The sequence below is a fragment of the Drosophila melanogaster genome, chromosome 3L, assembly GCF_000001215.4.
Source record: "Drosophila melanogaster chromosome 3L".
NCBI lineage: Eukaryota > Metazoa > Arthropoda > Insecta > Diptera > Drosophilidae > Drosophila > Drosophila melanogaster.
The window spans coordinates 19207670-19231534 of NT_037436.4; the positions used below are offsets into that span (position 1 = coordinate 19207670).

Here is a 23865-nt window from a genome sequence, read left to right on the forward strand (position 1 = left end):
ATTTAAAAGGACTGAGTAAAAAGTATTAATTATTAAACATAAGAGAAAGACAATCTAAATGAAAACTTAATACTTCATTATTTTCTATAAAATGTGTATTTTAGAAAAGACATTAGAACGCTTCAAAAATGTATTAAAATTCAAATAATAAATCAAAACTGGATCTGCCCATAATATCAGAACATTTGCGATTTAAACGTGCGTGCGCTATGAGAAGAAGTTTAGGCCGGTGTACATAGATACATCCAGGTCTGGTTTCAACGCCTTGTTTTTGAACCTTAGCTGAGGGGAAGCCAACCCCAAAGGGGTTTTCCATCCCCAGCCCCGCCCCTAAAACATTTACCTATTCCAAAGAGTATTGTGCGTTGCTTACGCAGCTATCATCAGGGCAGGAAAACAACAATGCCCCTCCTGAACTCGGATTCCTGGTGCTGCTACCAAGTTTTTTTTTTTTTTTTTTTTTTTTAATTTTTATTATTTATTGAATCTTCCCTTTGTGTTAAGAGACTAACAATAAGTGTTCAAATCTTAATCTAACTTAATTAACTTTCACTTAGTGATAGTTTTTTTTTTTCATTAATGCCCTAATAAGTTTATTGCTGGGCTGGGAGGTCGTTGCGGTGCAGCCGGCTTTGACTGCATACTCGGATTAGTTTTCTTGCGAGGGGATTTGTATGGGTGGTCAGCTTTTCGTTATACTTCGTTTTTTTCTCAGCTATTACTTCGATTACTAATTTGATTTTTAGGTCTCTGTGTATGTTTTCGTTCCGAAGGTACCACGGCGCTCCAGTGATAATTCTCAGAATTCTTGACTGTGCTCGCTGAATAATGTCTATGTTACTTCTGGATGCGTTGCCCCACAGCTCGGAGCCATAAGTCCAGATAGGTTTTAAGACGGAGTTGTATAGAAGAGCTTTGAACTCCAGACTAAGTGGAGAGCGAGCATTTATGAGCCAGTGGAGGTTCCTTGCTTTAAGTTTAAGATGTTTCGATTTGGCTTCTATATGTTTGCGCCAAGTGAGCCGCCTGTCCAGATGAACTCCCAGATATGTTACCTCGTCGGCTTGTGGAATGCATATGTTATTCAAGACCAGTGGTGGGCATGTTTGTTTGTTTAAGGTAAAGGTAACCTGCTTGCATTTTTGAACATTTATTGAAATTCTCCAGTCGGCAAGCCATCGTTCTACAGATGTTAAGTGTCGGGATAGGAGTGCCGTGGCTTTTATTGGGCATTTCGAGCGACTGAGTATCGCGGTATCATCAGCGAACGTGGAGGTTGTTAGATTGTAGTCTATGGGGAAATCCGCCGTATACAGGGTGTATAAGATTGGACCCAGTACACTGCCTTGCGGCACTCCAGCTTCGATTGCGCAATCGCGTGAAGTGCTTGTATCGCATCTTATTGCAAACACTCTGTTATATAGGTATGACTTCAGTAGCTTATGTGTGTTTTGGGGCAACAGCTTGATTATTTTAAACAAAAGTCCATCGAGCCACACTCTGTCAAATGCCTGCGCGACGTCTAGAAAAATGGCTGTGCAGTATTCTCGATGTTCAAAAGCAGTACGAATTTCTGACGTGATTCGGTTGACCTGTTCGATGGTTCCATGTTTTTCTCTAAAGCCAAATTGATGTGTTGGAAGTGTGTTGTTTATTCTAAGATGAGGGCTAATCCGAAGGAGTAGCATTTTTTCAAACAGCTTTGAAAGACATGTTAGTAAGCTTATCGGTCTATATGATGATGGCTGCGTTTTATCTTTAAGTTGAGCGTCAAAAGTTTTGATAGCCTGTGAGCTGCCTACTCAAGTGACTTGGCCCCTTTCCTTCGGCTCCAGCCATCGAGCCATCCAGTTTTCCTTTAAGAAAAGCGGAGGCCGGGAAGCCAGGCGGCATTTTTCATTTTTAGTTGGGCAAATTTTTAACACAAAACTTTTATGTAAAATGTCTTCCGAGATAAAAGTTTAAATTGTCAATTGAAAATGTTGTTTGGCAAAAGTTTTTTTGATTAATTTTCACAACGCTGCGTTGACAATGAAGCGATGGGCGGAAAAGCGAGGGGAGTCGAGGAAAATTCAGCAAATGCCGCACGAGGCAAACAAACAATTGAGCACATTAACGCTTAGAGATACAAAGAAAATAGGGAGGGAAAATGGAAATTCGAGGAAGGAAATGAAGAGACTACTGCTATTTGCATGTGAATGTGTTGAAATAGAATTTGATGACGAAAGCAGCAAACAAAAGTGAATAGCAAATAAATTAAAGTGAATAAAAGAGCCAGTTTCTAAATAAAAATAAATAAATTACTGAAATAGAATGCTCATTGACATAAAGTTCATTTATGACTCTTTAATGTATTGTAGTTTTTGTAGCTTTAATTTTTGTTTGTTTTTAAATTTATTAAGTAAGTAAGAATCCTCTTGTTTCAATGTAACGTTGAATTCTTTTTCTAATTAAACTTACGAAACTAGAGTTTTCCCTTATATTTTGTGCTAGCTACAGTATTTTCTAAACTTTCCCTTGCTTGGTTACCAAATTCCATACTCATAATACTCATATAATTTCTTCAAACTTCCGTTTGGACTTTTTCCTGGCTCATCCTTTGTCAAGCTCATTGCTATTTGGATCGAGCTCGCCTCCCTTTGATTTAGTGTTCGGAAAGCTATTTTGTACAATTTCCACACGATTGATTTCGCAAATTCTCGCCGCAACAGAGGCTGCAGGCAAAACAAGCCCCCGAACCTCAAAAACGCCCCAAAAAGCGGCGAGAATACAGGTTCTACACTTGTAATGCCTTTTGGCCTCTAGCCATAATTACCCAAAAAGCCGAACCAATTCCAATTTCAGTCCCCAAATTCCACAACCACCCCTTGCTCACACACGCACACACCCACACGCCACTTGGGCAGGATGGGTGGCCTGATTCCTGGGACTTATCGACTGGGAGATATCTCGGGTAATGCAATTAAATCGCTCCCCAACATTTTCGGTTCGTCCGTTGCTTGGGCAATTCATAAATATTTTATTTGCCCATCGCACCCTTTGACCTGTGCCATAAGTTCTCAAAAAAAAAAAATGCTATAATACATACAATATACGACCAAAAACAAAGTATCATCTTTTTAAATCCAATAAGTAGTATATAAATTGTTAAAACAAAAGGTTAATCACAAATACACATTCTTAAAAAACTATAAAATTTTCATTGCAATAAATTACACTTATACATTTTGCCATATAAAAATAGTACAAATTCTTCTCTATATTTGTTACCGGAATTGTACAACGCGTCGTATTGGAAAAAGCTAGGCTATATTTATATTGCGTATACGCCATGGTGGCTATCTAATATGGCTCTTTCTATGCTCCGTTCTTCATTATTACTTATCGCTTGGGCAATGGCAGTCAAATTGCTTCTGGGCCAAGCACTCTCTGTTTGGCCATCACATTAGAGCTGCATAAAGTTTCCGGTTCGATGTCGTTCTGCTTTTAGTCCCCAACCGCTGAAGTAAAGGGTTAAAAAGGTGCGGTTAGCCGGCGAGTCGCAGTTACTCGGGCTGGAAAACATTGGAGCACGCCATCGAAATCAACCCCCGAAAAATGGGCACCAGCTGCATTGGCTTTACTGTCTTCCTTGTTTGCTCTTCCTGCCAGTTAAGCTTCCTTCCGCCGCTTTGATGTGCCAGAAATTAATTGCCTACAATTAGGCGCTCTGGCAAATGTCACTCACTCACTCACAAAAGGGGAGCATCGACCACCCTACTGTTTGCTAAGAAGTAATAACCATTTTTGACACTTACCGTTATTCCTGTTTTTAGGTGGCTTAAAGGCTTTCCAGCAAATGTCTGAAAGGAGAGAAAAAAAGGAAGCGGTTTGTTAGTCCAAAGTTCGAGATGAAGTGACTCCTGAAAGTCGACAAAACACATGCCATTACATGGTCATACTTGTGCAGACTTGTGGAATGTCTGCCCATGTCACATGCCTTCCGACCACTGACCAACCAGCCGATGGCCAAGTCCAAGTCCAAAGACCTGGCCAGATCCCAAGAACCAGCCATAACAAGGGAAAAGTTCCACCAACTTTGCGTCGAGTGCCTTTTGCCTAATGAAAAGAGTCTGTCATTGACTAGAGGAAATGGAAAAGTTTTCCATAGACCAGTCCCGAAAGTGGTAAGAAGCAGCCAAAAGCCTTGTCCAGTTATGGCCTGTGACAGCCAGTTACTTTGGTCTCCGTTTTTATTGAAATAAATAAAAGTAGATGATCGGGAAAGGGAGGAAAGCGCCACATAAATGTCTACAAATCATTTTAAGTTGGCATTCTTGTTCTATCTAAGTCTTTTCTGCAAAAAAATCAAATGCCATACATCTGTATCAAAATAAATAATGTCAACTTATTTGGGAATATTAAATATATAATAATAATAAATCAATCCATATTATATTTAAAACCTTGCATACCAATAAAATTTGTTTGTAGTACTTAAACAATAAATCATTAATCGAATATTTATAGACTCGTACTTTTCTACTTTTCATGTGTGAATGTAACTAACTGTTTGGTTGCTTTACCTATACATTGCCCATCTTTTGGCAATCGTACTCTATCTGCAGATCTTTCCGCATGCTCCTCAAATTGAAATGACCATTTGTGGCCGACAGTAGCTAGCAAAAGTTGTTCGTGCCAAACAGGAATAACATTTATTTGCTCCGACTTCGCTTTTGGTATCTTATTTGGCTATATTGTTGGCCGACTCCCTTGACATTTCTAATGGCGCATGGCGCACATACACCGACTGGCCAAGAGAGATTTATTATCGGCTGTCATTGTCGACGGCCAACACACACCCACACCCAACATATATGTATGTATTTATATGTTTTTGGCCACCAGCAATCATCGCCCACCCTCCTAGGAGCCGCAAAACATTTGTTATAATCAAAAGTTCTGACTGCGCGATGGCTGCTGCTTTGATTTCTCTAGCCCCGGAAAATCACAACTTCTCAAAGATAGTTTTCCGATTTTCTCCCGAACTCGAGCGCAATTTGTTTGGCTTAAGGTTGACAGTTCAATAAGGCGGAATTCCTCTTTAATATCCATAAATAACCCGCAAGCAAAAAAAAAAACTTGCTACCTGGGGGCGCAGGGTCACTAATTACGCATACGCAACGCTGTCTTAGGGGTTGGAAAAGTTGTCGGAAAAGTTCCTTAACCCTGCGCGCCCTAATGCCATTTCCAATAACTTCTGCTGCAGTTCCCAGCGAGTGAAGGAAAAGTCGAAGAAGATGGCGGAGCGGAGACATTTGCCAAAAATCCTTGCCTCGCCATATATCGTTTTAACATAATTTCTGTGGTAAAATTAACTTTATGAACTGTTGAATGGAACCAGGACGAGACCTAGGAGCTGAGTTAGGAGGCGAACAACCCTCGGAGGCAGTCTGCAAGTAGCTAGCGTGCGTCTCACAACCTGCCACTTAAAACAAATAACAAAGTTTTGCTTAACTTTGCTCTAGCTCCTGGTGCTCGTCCCTTTCCTCCTGTTCCTCCTGCTTGCTCCTCATCATCCCATGTCCTTTTTCCCTCGTCTTATTCAGGCAGCTCTTGGGGGAAATTATGGCCAGACACAAAGCGAAAAGCGTCGTCAACGACGTCGAGCGGCTTTTGTCTTGGGCGGTACGGCATCCAGCAGGAAAATCATCCTCGACAAGGACTCCTCCTGCCCGTCTGGCGAGGAAGCGGTATTGCAAAGCAGCAAAGCTTCTCCTGATGGCAAAATTACATATGAAAGTGGATTTCATTAAAAAGAAGTTGGCTGCAGTGAAATATGGCGAGTGAAAGACATTTATCCAGTAGGACTTGTCTGTGGCCTAGCAGTGCTGACGCGACTTAGCTAGATGACATTTGAATAAATGTGTTTGGAGATAGAAAACTAACTGAGCTGGTAAACTTTACATATATTTGCAAAAAAGTATAGTACTATTAAAAAAACAAATATTAATACAAGGCAAAAAAAAAGGTAACTAAAAATTTAAACTAAAATAACAAAAAGTTTCTTATCCAATATCCCCTTTTTTAAATCTCCTAAATGGTATAATTTTCTTAAGACCATACATAATATTTTTTTTTAACTTTTCAACACTACAGTTGCCAACTTTCCAAAGAGCTCCAAAGGCATATTACCTTTACTCCTTGGACAGGTGATAATGCCATGGCGACAGGCAATAAGGGAATGCAAAATAGTTCGACGTTCTCCAGTTCTCAGAGGCTCAAGCTCCTGGACAGGAAACAAAAGGGATTTCCATCGCAATAAGACGACTTGGAGACGCTCTCTAATTGGCTTTAATGGGACAGGGGAAAATAAATCCGGCAAAGACCATGAAATATCATCAGCCGTAAAGGTGTTGGAAAAATCGTAATGAGACGTTCGAGCCAAGCACAATTGGCGGCATTTCAGTTTAGGCCAATTTCCACGGGCAATACAGCGTTATATGCGAATGGCTCTTAACCGCCGAGGAAAGCTCTTTGCGAAAGAGTGAGGGCGTGCATATAAAAACGGCGCCAACTTCATGAATTTTGAATGAAAGTAGAGGGCAGAAACTAATGCCGGAAAATGTGGGAGTTCCCCCCACCACATGCCCACAACCTTCCCGCCAAAACCGAAAAAAAATAAAGAGCAAAACTAAGCACGGGGGCATTTTCCCGCTGACACAAGACATGGAGGAGCCATCGTTTCCAACTTCCGACGACTACTTAGAGACGCCTAAACAGCTTCATTACTTTTATGGGGCTGACGGCGCGCTTCGTTGGCTGCCATTGTCTGTTAGCCAGTTTGGTTGTTTGGCTGCTTGGCAGTTTGGCTGCCTGCCTCTTTGGCCGTTTGTCTGGCCAGGCGCAAATTTGTTTGTGTAAATTAAATGAAATGACTGTAAAAATGCCAAATAAGCTAATTTGCGGTTAGTTTTTTTGCTTCTATACGACGGGGATGCAAAAGACAAGAAAATTGGGTTCTCTCGAGTTTTGAGTTATGGGATCATTTGTTAGGGAACGCTTGATGGTTGTCACAAAAGCTCTCTACATTTTTAAGTGATTCATTTTGCTAATCTTTCAAGGATGTTTTCATCATAAAAGCCTGACAATTAATTAGATACTTTTCACAAAAATGTATCACTTTATATCAGCAAAATAAAGTCGAAATTGTAATTTTGAGGTGATGTTAAGAGATATTGAACTTTTAAAATAAATATTTTCAATTCAAATACTATACATTTTTAGTCGTGAATGTAATTTTACATTTTTCGAGGCTCCAGTAGAAGCAAACATTTTTTTCCAGATTTAATATCAACTTTGCAATTGGTGTGAGTTTGATTTTATTTCTAGGTTACTACTGTTAAAGTGTAATGGTCTGACTACCATATATATATATGTATATACTTTAGTTTCCCATAAGCTTAGAATTATGACACCATTAGATGGGAGACTGTTTTATGAGTTGCTCCTGCAGACGATCAATCAGAGGTCTCAAAATGACCAGCCATTGCTCACATTCTTCATACAACTTTTATAAGCCTCCAACGAAGTAACTCCAATTTGAGTTCAGTTCGTGCTGGGCTTTTTATGTCCCCCGATGGTTTTGGTTCAGTTCAGTTCAGTTCAGTCGTTGTTGTGGTCACCAGCAGTGTCTGGATGGTCATTTTCCGGACTAGACTCGGCTCCACTATGGTTGCATACCAAATGCAGAAAGTCTTCCGTATCCTCCCACTTTTGCAGCCACCCTGGCTATTTTTCTGCCTGGCCATGAATTTTGCATTAGAGTTTAGTTAAAGTGCAGCTGGTGCGAATCCCAAAGGGGGAGGGATCTGGTATGGAGTATGGTTAGTGTAGAGCTGGCCTTTTTTACACGGAATACGGAATAGATATGGCCAGAATGCGAAGCCACTGTCAGGGCCATTAACTATGTAAAAGGGGTGTGATTTAAAGAGTTTAAAGTCGACTAGAGGGATTGATGCAAAAAGTTTCAAAGCTATGAACAAATTGCAGTAAGACCTAATATTTAGAGAAATCAGTAATTAAAACAAACGCAGGAAGTAAGATTTAATTGCTCTAAGACGCTATTATTAATCTAATGGCTTAAGTTCTGTATATAGCCAATAATTACTCCATCGAAAGATTCTCAGTCACTCTAACTAACATCGCATGAAGATTATTCAACCCATAAAGTTTCGTGACAGCTGTTATGTTGAGATGATGTACACAGTTAATCCTTATTCGAAACTAATCCCAAACTTCGCCTCCGAATGAACCCAACTATGTTGATCATTAGTTTTCCCGATTGCCCCAAGTCATTTCCATTTTCCGGGCTTTTCCCTGAATTGATAATCGGGAAGTGTTTCCCTTGAAATAAACTCCAAGTGAGCGACAACAGCTGCGACAGAGTCCTGTTGGCTCCTTCAAATGAATTATAGCAACAACAAACTTTTGCATTATTTTATGAAAATTTTGTTAAACAAATTTGTTGCCCGCTTGCCAGCCATGGAGTTTGTATTTGTGTTCGGCTGTTTTGCTTAAATGTAAGCAAAATTGGAGGGGCACAAGTAACTCCACCCCTCTGGTTTCCTGCGTTGAAAAGTTGTTCAGTTTGTGTCACCCGGACACACCTGAGAGTCCTGGCAAAGGATGGGCCGAGGGATAGGATATACTCGCACAGCAAATATCTGGCGCACATCGTGTCTTCCCGCCCCTCAGCCCAAAACTCTTCCCCGCCCTGTAAGTATGGTATTATAACTTTTTCACGGCATAATTTATGCGCACTTTATGCAAATTTTTTCTATAAACCAACCAACGCTGATTCACAGTGAAAAATAATATTGTAGTATTTGAGATTATATCAGTAAATGTTATCAATTGATACAGTTTTGAACGACGAGTTGTTTATATTCTACAATATATGACTTGTTTTCAATACACTTTAGATACTAGATATTATCATACTTGTCAGCTTCAATAACTTAAGCTAAATTTCTCGCAGTGTAAAAAGCATGCGTGCCCTGGATGAGTGCGTTGTTTTTGAAATGTAAACTGTAAGCGGGCTTTGCTTTTAAAAAACAGATATTCAACATGGCGTGGAGTTGGCAAGGAGGTGGATAGAAGAGCGCTTCGTAAACGCCAGTAATTATACATTTTTGCTAACTTCCTGCTGCCAGGTTCGACTTTTTGGCCCACCAATCCCGGCCAGGCGCTTGTTTTTAATGAAAAAAGTTGCCACAACTGGGGCTCTGTGGCCGGGCAAGTTCTAATTGATTTTTAGATTGATATGCAAAGCAGCGGAGTCGAGCGAGCAGAGCCTTCTCGTATCCCATTTGAATTTTCCGTTGACGGAAAGTTTTGTGGCATCATTCCGAAACTCGGAAAATGCCACCATAGGCATATTAAATTTCAATTAAAATGCCAAAACGAAATGCTAATGGCCAGTTGATATGCAACTAATTTGCAATTTTCTTTTATGATCAGACTGTGCCCAACTGCTTTTATTTCCCCTATAATTTATCAATTTGCTTATCGTTTGACGGTCATTCGAGTCGATGGGAATTTCGTCCGGATAATTTACTTATTGCATTTTAGAGTATCCTGATTGGCAAAAGGATTTTTTGCACACTTTATAATATGCTTTCGTGTTATGTTAATAGCAGATAGAGAGCACTAATTGATTAGATCATTTATTTAGCTGGATATAGGCATTTGGTTTTACCTACATTAAATACTTAAAAAAAATTTTTGATAAGCAAGACAGGCTTACTACCCAAATTTTGTAATTAAATTAATTCCAAAAAGTTAGACATACACGCCAATATTTGTTCAATACATCTGGTAAATTAAACGTTAAAGAAAATGTTTTACTCTATTGGCACTTCCCTTTTCCCATTTTATTTGACCTTCACCGTGTACAATGGGCCATTTGAAATTATTGGAAGAGCTCCACTTTCGGGTTTAGTGAATCCAAATCCTCAAACCTAAGAGCCCCCCTCAAATGCTCCTTCACCTTGGTATCCTTAATTGAATTCGTGTAATTCGTCCGGCAACTCTGCTTTTCGCTTTTCCGCTTTTCCTTTCCTTATCCTTGTCTAGCGCTTTTCGTTTAATGAGGACTGACAGGCGACAAGCGTAATTAAATTTTATTTTACTCTTACATGCAAATTCTATGGGAGTTCTTTTTTAGTCACGTCGCTTTGTCTTCTGCCCGGGCTTGATTTGATTTTCCGGGGTGGTATTATCTTAGTCAATCTCCATTTTGGGTTAGACTTGGGTGTAATTTATGAGCTGACCAGCGGGTGGTGCGAAAGTGTGGCGCGCAATTGCCCAACTTTAGTTTTCACCACCCAAGTTACTCCAAATTGAATTTGGCGCACAAAAGCCTATTGATTTCAACCCCCATATTAAGCATACGCCGCGTGTGCGACATCTTTGAGCTTCTGTTGCTGACTATGATGGAAAGGCAAGTCTGTCGCTGACAATGACATATTAGACTCATTTACACATTTATGCACACAGATACGCTTCTGGTCCAATCTGAGAAATATTTTTTATTCAGCTCCTGACTAAAGCAATTTGTATGCAAAATAGTCGTAAACAATTTCACATTCTGCCTGGCATGGAGGAAAAATAAGTCAAGTGCATTGACAAGTGACTTCTAACGACAGCCCTTTGCTGAGAGAATGCAATGCACATAGCTGAAATGCTCAGGAAGTAGGTCACTCTATATCGTTATTTTAAACTGTGTATTGTATTTATCTATAAATTCAATTAAAAGTAGTTGGATTGTGCTAAAATCTTTAAATCGTATTTTATTTTTTTCTTGAAAATTATGAATGTTTTGAGTCATGTCTTTAAAATATTTAATAATAGTCTCAAATTGCTAACCTTTTTTTTTTGTGAGTTAATGTTTTCTCCCAGTATCTCAGTCTCAATTGACATAGAAATTCGTTTGCATTTCTCTTTCAACGAATTCATCAGTACACAACATACTTAGTTAGCTTGCAGCCACAAGAAAGAGACAGACATAAGTGGGAGTGAAAGAGAGGGAGTTCTGGGTGAGTGCGCTGAACAAGTCGGCAAATTCTTTTAATTAGCCCATTGCCTTTTATAGGCCAAAGCGACTGCATTTGCTTAGAACTCGAGTGGGCGGTGGGCAAAGGCTAAAAGGGGGCGGGGCAGCAGTTTGTAAAGAAAATATTATTTGTTTGAGCTGCTTTAATTAGTTAAGTCGGGACAGCTTGAGCCGCTTGAACGGCTTTACAGAGTGTACTCTATAGGGGAAGCTTCTGAACAAGGGGTTTGTTTGATAAATATCAAAGCATGATAGTAAATTAATTAACTGCTAAAGCATACTTAAAATATATATGTATGATTAAGCAATCTAATTTTGGCAGTGAATACCCAATTCGACTTGAATACTATCGATTCCTCGTAAACTAATTACATTCTCAACTGACTTTGCCATTTAGTTAAAGCTGACGACATCGACGAGGAGATTGATTTGCTCTCAACGCGCCAATAAATATTCATCAAGAAGGCGAAACTGTGTCGCACTGCAGTTGCTCCACATGCTTTATATACTTTTATACACATATATGTATATACATATATGTACGTACATATATATCATTCAGCTCTATAAATATTCACCCCCAGATCCATTATCAATCATTGGACTATCTGTAGTCTGCTAGTCAGCAGTAAATTGTCAAGTACATAATACTTATAATTTATTTTGCATATAAAAAGAGCGAAATAAAAAATTCAAATTGCATATGAGCTGCTGATACCGCTCCCCCTTTTCCAACCCACCACTTCTTTTGTACAAAAGGCGAGGCCCCCGCCCCCACTACCCTCGCAATCGCACTTAGTTAGATTTATGGCAAAGTCAGTCGAGCAATTTGCGTGGGTAAACATGCACTAAAACTCAATTTAGAGGCGGATACAAGTACTGTTTTATATATGTATCTATACTATGGGCATGTATCTGACGTATGTATCTATGCACAGTTCTTGCAAATTGTATGCTGACACAGCATTGAGGCAGGCGCCCAATTTAATGCGATTTAAGCAAGAGCAGCGCAAATTGAGCGAGCCGCTTGAATGAATGAATGAATGAATGAATGAATGAATGATGATGGATCCAGTGCATGGGTGACTTCTCGAACAATACAGCAATATACCCTATGGTCTGACAAAGAACTGTTTGATACCCTTTAAAAAGAAGTTACCCAAGAATCCAAAATACAATTAGTTTATTTTTTATAGCTCATAAGTTTACAAATTTTTTTTACATATATATAACACAAGATTGGCACATAAAAGGGAATTATTTTGGGCCTGCCTCACATTATTAAATTACAAACACTCACGAATGTCTGGTGTCTTCTAGCTGTCTCTTTCGCGCAACAGACACCTCTCTCTTTCCCTCTTTTAAGGAGCGCTCCCTTTCGCCTCCACCAATTAATCCCAACTGGATTTGGCATAAAGATAAAATGACGACCAGTAACCAGGACAGTGAAGCTCTCGACTGTCGCTTCTGCTGCTCGAGGGCAATATTCCAGTCCCCAGCCAACAAGCATCAAGCGCCCCTCGCTTTTTCCCCACCCACAGATTTCCTCGCTTCACAATTTTCCAGCGCGTGGCGGAGCGGTTTTTCCTACCAACCCAACCCAACCCGCCACTTGATACAAGCAGATAAGTCATTTTTATGTGACACTTTGCCTTAAATATTTCACATTTTTTGTGACCATTTCTGTTGTTTTTTTTTCTTCTTTTTTGTTGGGCGCCATTATGTAACTAAGCCCCCATCGTTCCATCTCCCCATAGATGTTTGGGCAATGACACTATTGTGTATTATAATGGATACTGCGCCTTTAATGGCTGACGATTCTAAGGCACTGATATGCCCAAGATGGCCCCCAATGACCTTCACAGCCAGGAGGAGAGGAGAGGAGAGGAGGGGACTTGACACCCCGAAAAGCTGAATTTTGTCAAAGGAAACCTGAAATGAAAGTGAAGTAATATCCTAGTTGCCCCCCTGTGTCAACGTTAGTTTGCGATAATCTTGAGCTTTGCTGCTAATGCAGTAGTTCCGAAGTATGTAGGTCACTCTGAGCAGGTGAATCAAACCAAGTCACCTTAATCCCTGGGATTTCGGATTTAGTGTGATGTTAAATGATGAAAATGGGTTCAGGATTTCAATGTCCAATAAAGTGTGTTCGTACTTAAATTACGGGCTTAGCTGATATGCTTTATGTGAATATATATTCAAAAGATTGTGTCACAATGGCTTTTTGGGCCTAAATATACTTAGAAACACCTAATACTTTGATAAATGTAGTATTTTCTGCTCTAATAAACATCATCTTCTGCCACCCATTGATACATTAAATTTAGCTTTAAAAATCAATTTCATTCAATCTCTTCTTCCCATAACCTTGAATTGAACAAATTAATTCAATACCAGCATTCAATTCCCCTCATAAATTCCCAAACCTACTTTGACAACTCTTTTTATGGCGTTAATAATAACAAAACCCCCGTTGCTTTAAACACCCAACGAGCGTTTCAATTTCAAGTTAATAATACTTCGAATCGAAAGAGAGAAAAAAGCCTCTTAAGAAATTATCGACAATATTTTGCCCACGCAAATGAGAATTTCGAACGAGGCATGACAAACTTGAGCCGCTGTCAATTGATCTGCCTCGAATCGGTGAAATCCCCACCGTATTTCCCGCCCCCCTTTTTCCGAGCAGACTCAGCCCATTGTAACTGGAGACCGCTGTTGAGAAGGCGTTGAAATTGAAATTGTAGAACGACGAGGTCACCTCCTCGCCCCATCCGAACGAATGACTCCATCCCACCTGGCCGAAACAAAAACGTGAGCGGTACGCAGAGCTGGGGCTTAATGGCAAAGTCCCCAACTCATGGTAATGTAAACACGGCCGGAAAGGTGTGTGTTTCTGTGTGTGTGTGTGTGTGTGTGTGTGTACATAATGCGTAAAAATAATAAGGCAACAATAACAGAAGAGCATAATTTGTGTTGACTCTTTCAATTTCTGAATTGTCCAATCAAAATTTTGTGGTCCGAAAGGGGATCTCGAGTGTCGCCGTGTTCGGGGCTTATAATTAAGCCAAAGCTGTTGAAATGTGCCCACACCATCCACTCTCGATTCAATTAAATTTTCCAGCCGGCCACAAAATAAATGACTTTATTTTCCCCAATTTCGGTTTAGGTGCGAACGCCGCAAAAAGCTGAAAAAAAACCAGTCGGCCAACTGCACACCCAACTTTGGCCAGAACGTGTCGGGTCTATTAAAACGCAAACAAGTCGCAAAAATTGACCAAATCCATCGCCGGCCTGCAATCAAATGTGCAAACTGTGGCAAGTGGCAAACGATCTGGTGACAAATGAGATGGTCTGGCCCACTATTTTGGCGCTGATGACCCACTTGCTCCGCGTTTGGTCACGCCACTTGGCCAAGGAAACACTTCCAGTTGTAAGCGTGTCTCGCGCATCGCTGTTTCTGAGATGGATGGATATCTGGATGGTGGAGTGGGTATCTGCGAGATAGATTTGGCGTGGAGTGAAGAAATCTTGCCTCGTAACAGAAAATAACTATACGATAATATTAATAATACGACTTTAACAGGCCCTTTTAACAATAACTTTATCTTAAAGTCTCATTTTGTGAGTAAAATTAAAGTTTTAAAACATATTTAAAGATATTTTATTTGAAAAAGTGTATGAAGTTTTCTTGATTACTTATTATTATCAACAAAATAATATTATACGAAATCTACCAACAATCTACTTTATTTCGAGACTGGCAAGCCAGGCAAGGTAATATATTTCTCTCTGAAAATTAGATAATATATTGCTTCAACTAAAGCACTTGAATTTAATTGCTGTAACCAGCATTATACACAAAGAAATGTAATAAGATTGTTTGTCGAGAGCTCACTAACTTGTTTCAACAATCTGCAGCTTATTTCCCTCTCAGTCTCTGGCACTTGTGAACAGCTTTTGAAATATCTTTAATTACATATTGTTATTGTTTTTATTAAATTTGCATTTTGTTGTCATTGCCCAAGCTGAAGTGTCTCGGTGACAGGCCACTTGAAAAATGGAAAACACATTTTGCTTATTTTACATATGCAAATACATTTCCAACGCCCTTCATCGTGCTTTTCCAAAAACTCAAGCTCGTTTATTACGGCTCTTTGTTATCATATTTTGCCTTTTAAATTTTAATTGCATTTGTTGTTGTTTGCCCAACGCTTTTTGATTTTTAACAACATAATAAATAAATAAATCCCCAAGCAATGTGCACGTCACATGCACTCGACGGATGTGAAATTTATGCATATTTTCCGCAAATACCACTTGCAACGTGCAACAAAAATTGTCAGGCTTTTAAGCCCTGAACAAAGCCATACGCCCCCGCAGCTCGATTAAGGGCCTCTTAATCAAACTAATTTGGGCGGCTGCTGTCGCTTCTATTGCCTATTATGCTAATCACATTAGTGACCGCAACGGAGCAGGGAGCTTCTATCGGCTGACGGACATGGCTGTCATTTTCATAATTGGCCAAAAAACCAACGCAGAACCGCACAACTATTAGCCTGCCACCAAATTTCGCACACTGATAGACAAACTGACGCTCTGTCATTCAATATTCGCGATTTTCAACTTTATGAAACAAAGTGGAGACAAACCAAACAGAACTTAATGAACCTAGTCATTAAAAAAAAAAACAAATAATTAATTTATTAACAAGTTCATTTGATGTACGTAAGAAGTAGTTGGATTCTAGAATCTTTGCGAACACGACGCATTACCCTTTTAAATAAATTATAAATAAAAAAAATACATACATATACATAAAAAAATTCAAATGTATAAAGTTATGTTAATTTAAAAAAAAATACTTTTATATCCTTTTCTGATTTTCCATACCACTTAAGCTGCGATGTAAAATCCAATGTCCCCGTTTACCCAAGATACTCATGGTCGTTCGTATCTCTGGTTCGTTACCAAAAATTGCCCCGTTATTAAAATTTAACGCAGCAAAAGCGTAAAATTGCCACATTTATGTCCTGCAATGTCCTTCCCCCCGTGCCCGTGCCTCACCATCATCCTCAACTGCTGTTGTGCGTACATTAAAAGTTTTAAAATATACACAAATTGACTTTTGATGTTTCGCGGTTGATTTTCCGTACGTTTTTGTTGCTGCTGCTGCAATGTTATAAATGGTGCGTAAAAAGTTTATTAAATTTTAAAGTTTCCCCTCGAAGTGTGAGTGTGTGTAAGTGGAATTTCCATAAAATAATATTTCAATTATGCAGCCAGTTACGAAAGGAGACAAGCGTTTTATATTTCAACTGGTTTTCCACTTGGCAACGGCTGTTTAAACACTCCCCTTCGTACACGTGAACTTAGACGGTATGAGATAGCCAGGAAAATTTACTAACAGCTAAGTTTATGATTCAAAGATACAGGAATACCCTATAAAAATAACCATTTGCCTAATTAAAATAGCTTATTTATTTAAAGAAAGACATATAGTGTAGAAAGGAAACTAAATGCCTGAGATATATTTCAAAGAACTTGTTTGAAGCAATCTGAACGATAGATGCGTTATTATTCTTACAATTTTATATTTAAAATATTGGTAAAAGTGGTAATTGGCATCTAACAAACCAATTAATAGAAATCATCAAAATCATTGTTTATAAACTCGCTTGAATTATTAACTTTGTATGCAATATATGTGACAAATATGCTTGCGTCCCTCTTCGAAAGCTTAGCAAAATAGTATTGTCAATGGTATGCCTTTAAAGCTAACTAAAATACCCATTTGAAAGGGTATAAAACGGAGATGGAGATGGCGTCGTTTAATGAAGTTTTAAATGAAGTGCGACAACAAACCGAGCAGCAGCAACAGCCGCCACACAACCAAACAACCAAACATCCAAACAAGCGAACAACCAAGGGAGTCGCACACTAGCCGTGCTGAAACAACAACTGCGGCGCGACATTTTGTGGCAATAACGTTGATGATGGTGCCGCCAAAACTGAGGGGCGGCGACGGGCAAGGAGGTGTGGCGCAGCCAAACACACACATGGGGCAACATGGCAACCTCCGACTGACTATTGCAATATTTTTGGCAGCAAGTGTCGCCCCGCAGAGCGAATAAACCAACTTCGAGCTCCAACTGCATATTCCTCTGCGAATTTTCCTCTGCCCAGATCTTTTTCGATTTTTTGATTTTTTTTTTTTTTTTTTTGATTTTTGCAATTGCCAAAAGCCTGCTCCAAGTTGATGGTGTTAGTGGGGTCCTTCTGTGCCGAGTTCGGTGTTCAACGAGCTGTCAACGTTGCTACTTCATATTGTGCTGCTTCCGACTGTGCCTTCGTTTTGGCCAAAAGGGAAATTGCACTACGGCTGCTGACAGACCAGCCGGCTACTCAACTGCTCCTAGGACCGTCCAGTTGAAAACGGGATACGTAGAATATACAAACGCTCAAAGATTTATTCGTTTTCAAGCCGGGGGAAGCACCAGTCATTTAAAGCCATTTTATTAAACAAAACTAAATAAATAAATATATGAAAATATGCTGTAGATATCCTAAGAATGCAAGACTGTAAACAGTTTTGAGGTAAATATTCATGCATTGCCAGTGATACTTTGGTTCATCTAAAACCGTTTTCTATTTTACAATTTTCCGGAAGTAATACTACTCTACCCCTTCCATAATTCGAATAACTTTTGGTTTGGCTACTATTGCTGCCTACATTTGTATACCCCAGCAGAGGGTATTACAATTTGTAACACTTGCCATATTTCAGCGGAGTTCTTTATACTTTATGCTTTCAATTACACTTCCCTACTGAAGCCTTCGAGCCAGCTGCTGTTGTTAATTGTGAATATCAATCAGAGGCTGAGACAAATAGGGGGCAATAAAACAAATACCCAGCACCCGTTGCACATCGGCTGAAAAGGCGAATTCGTCACATCATTTTGATTAATTCGCTTCACGCTTCTTGATTAGCCGAAAGCAGTCCGCCGAATATTCAAATGACCGGGAGTTGAAGATGATAAGGAGCGATCAAAACAGTTTAAAGAGCCATCAAACGCTGACTTTGTGCCTTATGCAAGTCAGCAGTCGCATTTGCATAAATAATAAGGGCAGCCCTCGAATGTCTATTTGTCGTCTAACACTCCACCGGCGGCACCTTTTTGATCTCCAAGCGCCAATTTGGTTTTTATTCGAAGCTTTTTGTTTTTGTTTTGCGTCTGGCAGCGAAATTCCAATCAAGTTTGCAGCTATCAAAGGGAAAATGCCGACAACGACGCTGTAAAAATTTGTGTCTATTTTGTTTCCATGAAAACTTTTCGCCAAGCCCGAAAGATAAGCAAAATAGTTGGCAGCACCGAGCGAACGAGCAGGCGGTAATAAATACTTGGCCCAAAAGTTCCTCCTCGTTGCCTCTTGGCACCTGAACCACAAGAACAAGCACATAGCGTATAAAATAAATAATAATTACCCAACTGCAGTTACACTGATTTGTTGCCCGCGAAAGGTTATCAAAATTTATGCGGCAAAGTTTTTCGGTTTTCTAGGAGCTACTGCTGCTGCTTCTTCAGGCATTTCATAACTCAAATTAATGCTTATTAATTTTTATTGCCATTATTTGTGGCCCATTATTAATTATCTATTTGGTATTTTTATTGCCTCGAGACTGAAAAGGTGCCAACGAAATGAATTCGTTTCATTAAAACATCGTTGGTCGTGGTTTCTAGCTACTTGTGGTTCAGGTTTCGTATGCAAATGGGAATTATTGAGAAGTTATAGAGCATTCGTTTGGGAATTTGCATTTTAATTTTCATCTTTACGCAAATGGTCTCGAGTTCGTTTAGCAACTGTTTAAGAGATTTAATACAAATAGGGAAGGCTTGTTTAGGATAATTATTAGAATCATATTAAAATTTCTCACTAAATGAGGTGGTCAAGTCTTACTGGGCATATCATGCAAATATGGAAGGCTTATCATTCAGTAATAAATACAAGTGTCAAGAAAATGATTACTATTTTTGTATGATAAGTTAGAATTTTAAAATAGTTATTTGTGTGGGAAAATATATACTACTCTTTACGGGAACCAAAACTCTACACAGTTAATTAATTTTGCGATAAAATCTAAATCTGAGCTACGCGTTTTCCTTAGATTATCTTATCCATCATTTCTGCTTGATAAGCTTCCCATTGATTGCAAGTAAACTCATCCATCAAACGAAAAAAATGACTAAAATTAATTAAACTAAAAGCGAGGCAATGCTAATCACTTAATTACTTCTCCAATCGCCAGATGTTTTTGCCCATCTTAACTTCCCTATTTTTGCCACTTCCCCGGTACTTCCTACATATATATTTATAATTTGAAATTAAACTTGGGCGAGAAGTGCACAAATACGGTGATCCATTGGGCCAGGCAAATCCAATCAATCAAAGACGACAGAGCGGCTCCCTGGACCTTGGGTTGCTGCCTTTGGATTCCCATGTCCATCCCCTACTTTAGGTTAAGCTGCCCGCTTGATTACCGTTCAAAATTGATTGATTAAATGCCGTTGTCAACCGTTCTCGGGCGATTCTCCTCCTCCGGCCAAACTGTCAGCGCTTTTGTCAACCGTCTGCGGGTAAATCCCCCAGGGTGTGCAGCTGGATCCAGGATGCCCCATGGCAGCCTCCAGGAAGACAAAAACCGAAAACCGAAAACGGAAAAGCGATACCGAAACCGACGAAGACGAACGAAAAAACACATGCTCGCATTTTAATTTAATTACTTACAGCATCCGAGCTGCGAAAGGAGCCAACGCAAAGACACATTTACTCCTACACCCGCTTAATTGATTAATAAAGATTGTCAACCGAACTGTTTCGCCGACAACGAATGGCGTTCACACGTCACGGATTGGGTTGACAAGGGTTCCGTTCCCTAGCTCCCAGATCTCCCAGATGGAGGTCAGATGTAGGGATCTTTCCCTCGCTTTTGGGGTTGATAATGAGCGGATCAGAGTGAAATAATTATGGTGCTCAAGGAGGTCCAACATTCGAGGGGCATTTGTTCAAGTCACTTTTGGAGCTCGAATGGGGGTTGTATGATTTGATGATGGGGGTAATTTTTGGATCCAACATGTAATGCAACAAATATTGCTTCGAGGTATATTGTTGCCTTAAGAAAAGTATGGTTATTTTATAAACTATAATTAAGGTTATTTTACCAGTTTTAAACCTGTCAATGCAAATGTCTCATTTCCTTTTTGAACTACTTGATAGATGAAATAAGCCTCAGTATGCAAGTGGGGCTCATAAACATTACCATTCTCATAAATTGGGGACAATAAATAGAGATTTTGACAGTTTTGCCGTCCGACCACGGTTGCCATACTATCGCTGGGATGCAGCCATTACATAGAACCTCTGTCAACTCGCCTTTCACATCCCGAGTGGCCATCGTCACCATCGTAAATCTCAACTAACTGTCAACCAAGCGAGTTCTATGGCACAATTCAATGAGTGCCTCTTCATAAATCTCGACTACCCATATCACACTTGCCCAACTTTCGTGGCATTTTTTCGAAACTTATCAGAACAGGCCGCGTTGTGACCCCTTAATTGTCTTTAATTTAGTGTACAACTGAAATTACAAAATCACCTGAAAACTAAATTGTATTGCACACAAAAGCGAATCAGATTACCTTAGTTTCAGAAGAGAAGCCAAAGCGGAGATAAGCGAGAGAGAGGTCCCACAAATTGAATCTAATCGTGCGACTATCTAGGTGTAATTACAATTAACTTGGATGGGGAAAAAATCGGGGAAATGCTTACGGACAAAGATAATGAAATAATTTTTTGTGCGTGGCAGGTTCACTGCAAGTGTATGTGTGTGTCGGTGGGCGTTTCTGTGTGCGCGTGTGTGAGTCTATGAGTGAGGGGCAGGTGGAGAGGGTGGTGCGTGTGATGGGTGGTAACGCTTAATGTTGGTTAGCCCCAAAAACAGTTTCCACTTTCGGGTAGGTAATCAATCATTGTCAATGCCCTGTCAATGTTGCGGCCTGCGAGCCACAGGGGTTGGATGAATGGATAGGTGGATCGACGGATAGATGAGATGCCCAGGGGAAACTTGCAGTAATATAAGAGCACTGGAATAAAATAGCAAAGAGTCTAGGATAAACACTTGGAATATAATTTTCCAAATATTGGAAGGCTCTGAAAATTTTCACAAACAGCAAAAAGTATGCTTTGGATTTATTTGTTACAATTAATCAAAAACGAATACCATATCAGAGATAGAAAGACACAGCCTTTTATATTTTTTCAAAGAAAGTTTGAGTATTTTTAACCAAAAGATATATGACCGTAAACTAGTTATTTCAATATTCTTCGTATTTCATAGTATTCCACTTTCATTGTAGAATAACTTCTCGCAGTGCGTCGAAGAACAATTAAGGGTATTTGATTAGCAGAAAGTGTGTGAACACTGGCAGTCTCAAATATTTGACTATTTCTTGGCAGACAAAAGGGAATGTTGCCGCCGCCGCTGACAAAAATGCCTTGAAAACTAACACCAGAAATAGGTCAGCGACTCATGAAAACTAATAAAAATCAAAACCAAATCAAATTAAATAAACAGCTAAACAACAAACAGTACAAGCCAAGCCAGAGCAGAGCTGAAAAAACAGGAAAATAGAATGCGAATGGCAACAATAAAGCAGGGCAATTACAGCAACAACAAGCAGACGATAAAAGCGGAGAAAGGACCTCGAGATGAGGCGAAAATTTAAGGCAGCCGAGGGCCTAAGATAAATTTTCCAAGGCAGACACAATGAGAATGACGGCAACACGAGGAAAAGTCAAAGGCTCGGGCTGAAAAGGAAAGCCGAAGGAATGGAAAAAAGTAGCGGAAGGAAATGCCATTATGACGTAAATGTGCTAAAATAAAACAACATGGCGGACAGGACAACCCGAGCAACAACAACAACGAGAGCAAAGCGTGTCGAAAGCTATAAGTGTGTGTGAGCCTGTGTGCTTGTCTGTGTGTGTGCGTATTTTGTGGGGCTAATGTCAAAGTCAATCTTAGGAAAAACGCGTAGCGCATAAACATACAACAAAAGTGGAGAGTACAACGGCAAAAGGCAGTAGCAGTTAACCAAAAAAATAAAGGCAAGAAGGAAAAGCCAGAAGGAAAGCAGCAAAAGCAACCCCCAATTTTGAACGCGGGGGGCTTTCGCCGGAAAAACCCAACGCAAGCCGGAACCCCTCAAACGACAACTCGATTTTTCTTCTGGCACAAGAAAAATTGCCGAAATTAAAGCAAAAAGAAAAACAATTTTCTCTGCTCTCGCCTCTCTTTTCGCCCCATTGTAAGGGTTAGAAAATCTTTGGAGACCAAAGTTTCGCACAAGAAAAATTGTTTAAAATGCGAAATGAAGATGAAAATGTTAAACACGTTTCGGAATTGTTTTTCCTCTGTTCTTTATTTTTGGCTCGTGTCAGTTTGTGTGATTTGTCTAGGTGCAAAGGTGAAGAGAATAGGAAATATGGCAACAGCAGAAAGAAAAACTAACAAACAAAAGTTGAGGAAAAACTTGAAATGTTCTTTGGCGGAAAAGTTGCGAGGGCTGCAGGTGGGGCCAAGGTGAGAATTTTAATCAGAAAGTGTTGGGGATCTTGCAGAATATTTTTTGGCATTCTACGAAGAGTTAAATAAAAGTATAACTCTTTTACCCTATGGACTCCTTTAACTAAACTTCAATGTTTATGTACTTTTACAAATTAGATAACTACAGAAGTATTGTCAGTTTTCCTTGCCATTTGGGAACTGGAAATACCCAAGTTTTCATCTCATTTCATCAAATATATCACTATTTCAATAATTCTATTAAAATAATCCATGTTTTCAGAACTTATTCACAATGGTGCCGAATAAAAGCCTCTGTCCCGAGCTCAATTCAAAATAACAACAAAGCGGTTTACCCCTTTTGCCAAGGTTATGGCAAATAACAACAACGGAGCACTAGAGCAAAGTCTGCAGCGTCTACACTCGCTTTGTCTGCTTTTCCCCACTTTTCCCCCGACTTTCCCCATTTCCCGGAGACTCTCTTCGCTCTTTTGAACGCGCTCTCCGTGCCGTCGCGCTCTCCCCGCAGGATTTTCCCTTTTTTTTATATATACGTATATTCTGCAGTCGACACTTTGGGGGTGGTTAGATAAAATGTGGAAATTGTTGAAAATGCCGCCCGCCTCTCGGGCAGCCGATGGTGCTGCATCGTTATGTGGGAAAACCCGGGTCGACGGACTTGGATGCCGCCTTTGCCGTTTTGGGGGTGGTTGTTGGGTGGAATGGAATGGAATGGAAGGTGCGACTGCGACAGACGAAGGACGTCAAGCGACAGACGACGGCGGAGGCAACTGTTTTCACTCCATGTCCTTGCCACCGTCTTTCGCTCCTCCGCCTGCTGCTGCTGCTGCTTCTTCCGCTGGCAGGCATTTTTCAAAAATTTGCTTCTTTGGCTTACACGGGAATAAAAGGTTTTTTAAAAACTGAAATATTTTTTAGCAACTAAATATGCTAAGTATTTGTAAATGTATGAACAACATTTAGGCACGATCAGTATTTTCTATTATTTATTAAGCGGTGGTTATTAAATATTATTTCAAATGCCATATCTTACATTATTTGGAACGAGAGACATCGTTTTTTCCCTCAGTACACTTTCTAGCCGTTTTTCCGATTTCCTTTTTTTGGGGGAAAACTCGGCAGAAATAACAAC

The 23865-nt window shown here is 39.8% G+C and overlaps 1 protein-coding gene and 1 long non-coding RNA gene across 3 annotated transcripts in view, besides 1 other annotated feature; one reads left to right on the forward strand and one right to left on the reverse strand.

The window, feature by feature from the left end:
* The window catches only part of fz2 (frizzled 2), a 94399-nt gene that overhangs the window by 66695 nt on the left and 3839 nt on the right, over positions 1-23865 (reverse strand). For both annotated transcript variants that reach the window (NM_001275107.1, NM_001144499.3), the window contains exon 3: positions 3798-3842. The gene's annotated coding sequence lies outside the window, so the exon portion shown is untranslated. The remainder of the gene's footprint in view (positions 1-3797; positions 3843-23865) is intronic.
* Positions 445-1760: a mobile genetic element.
* On the forward strand, positions 21392-22433 carry lncRNA:CR43893 (long non-coding RNA:CR43893). Its single transcript, NR_073948.1, has one exon. It is a non-coding gene; the product is annotated as a long non-coding RNA:CR43893 (long non-coding RNA).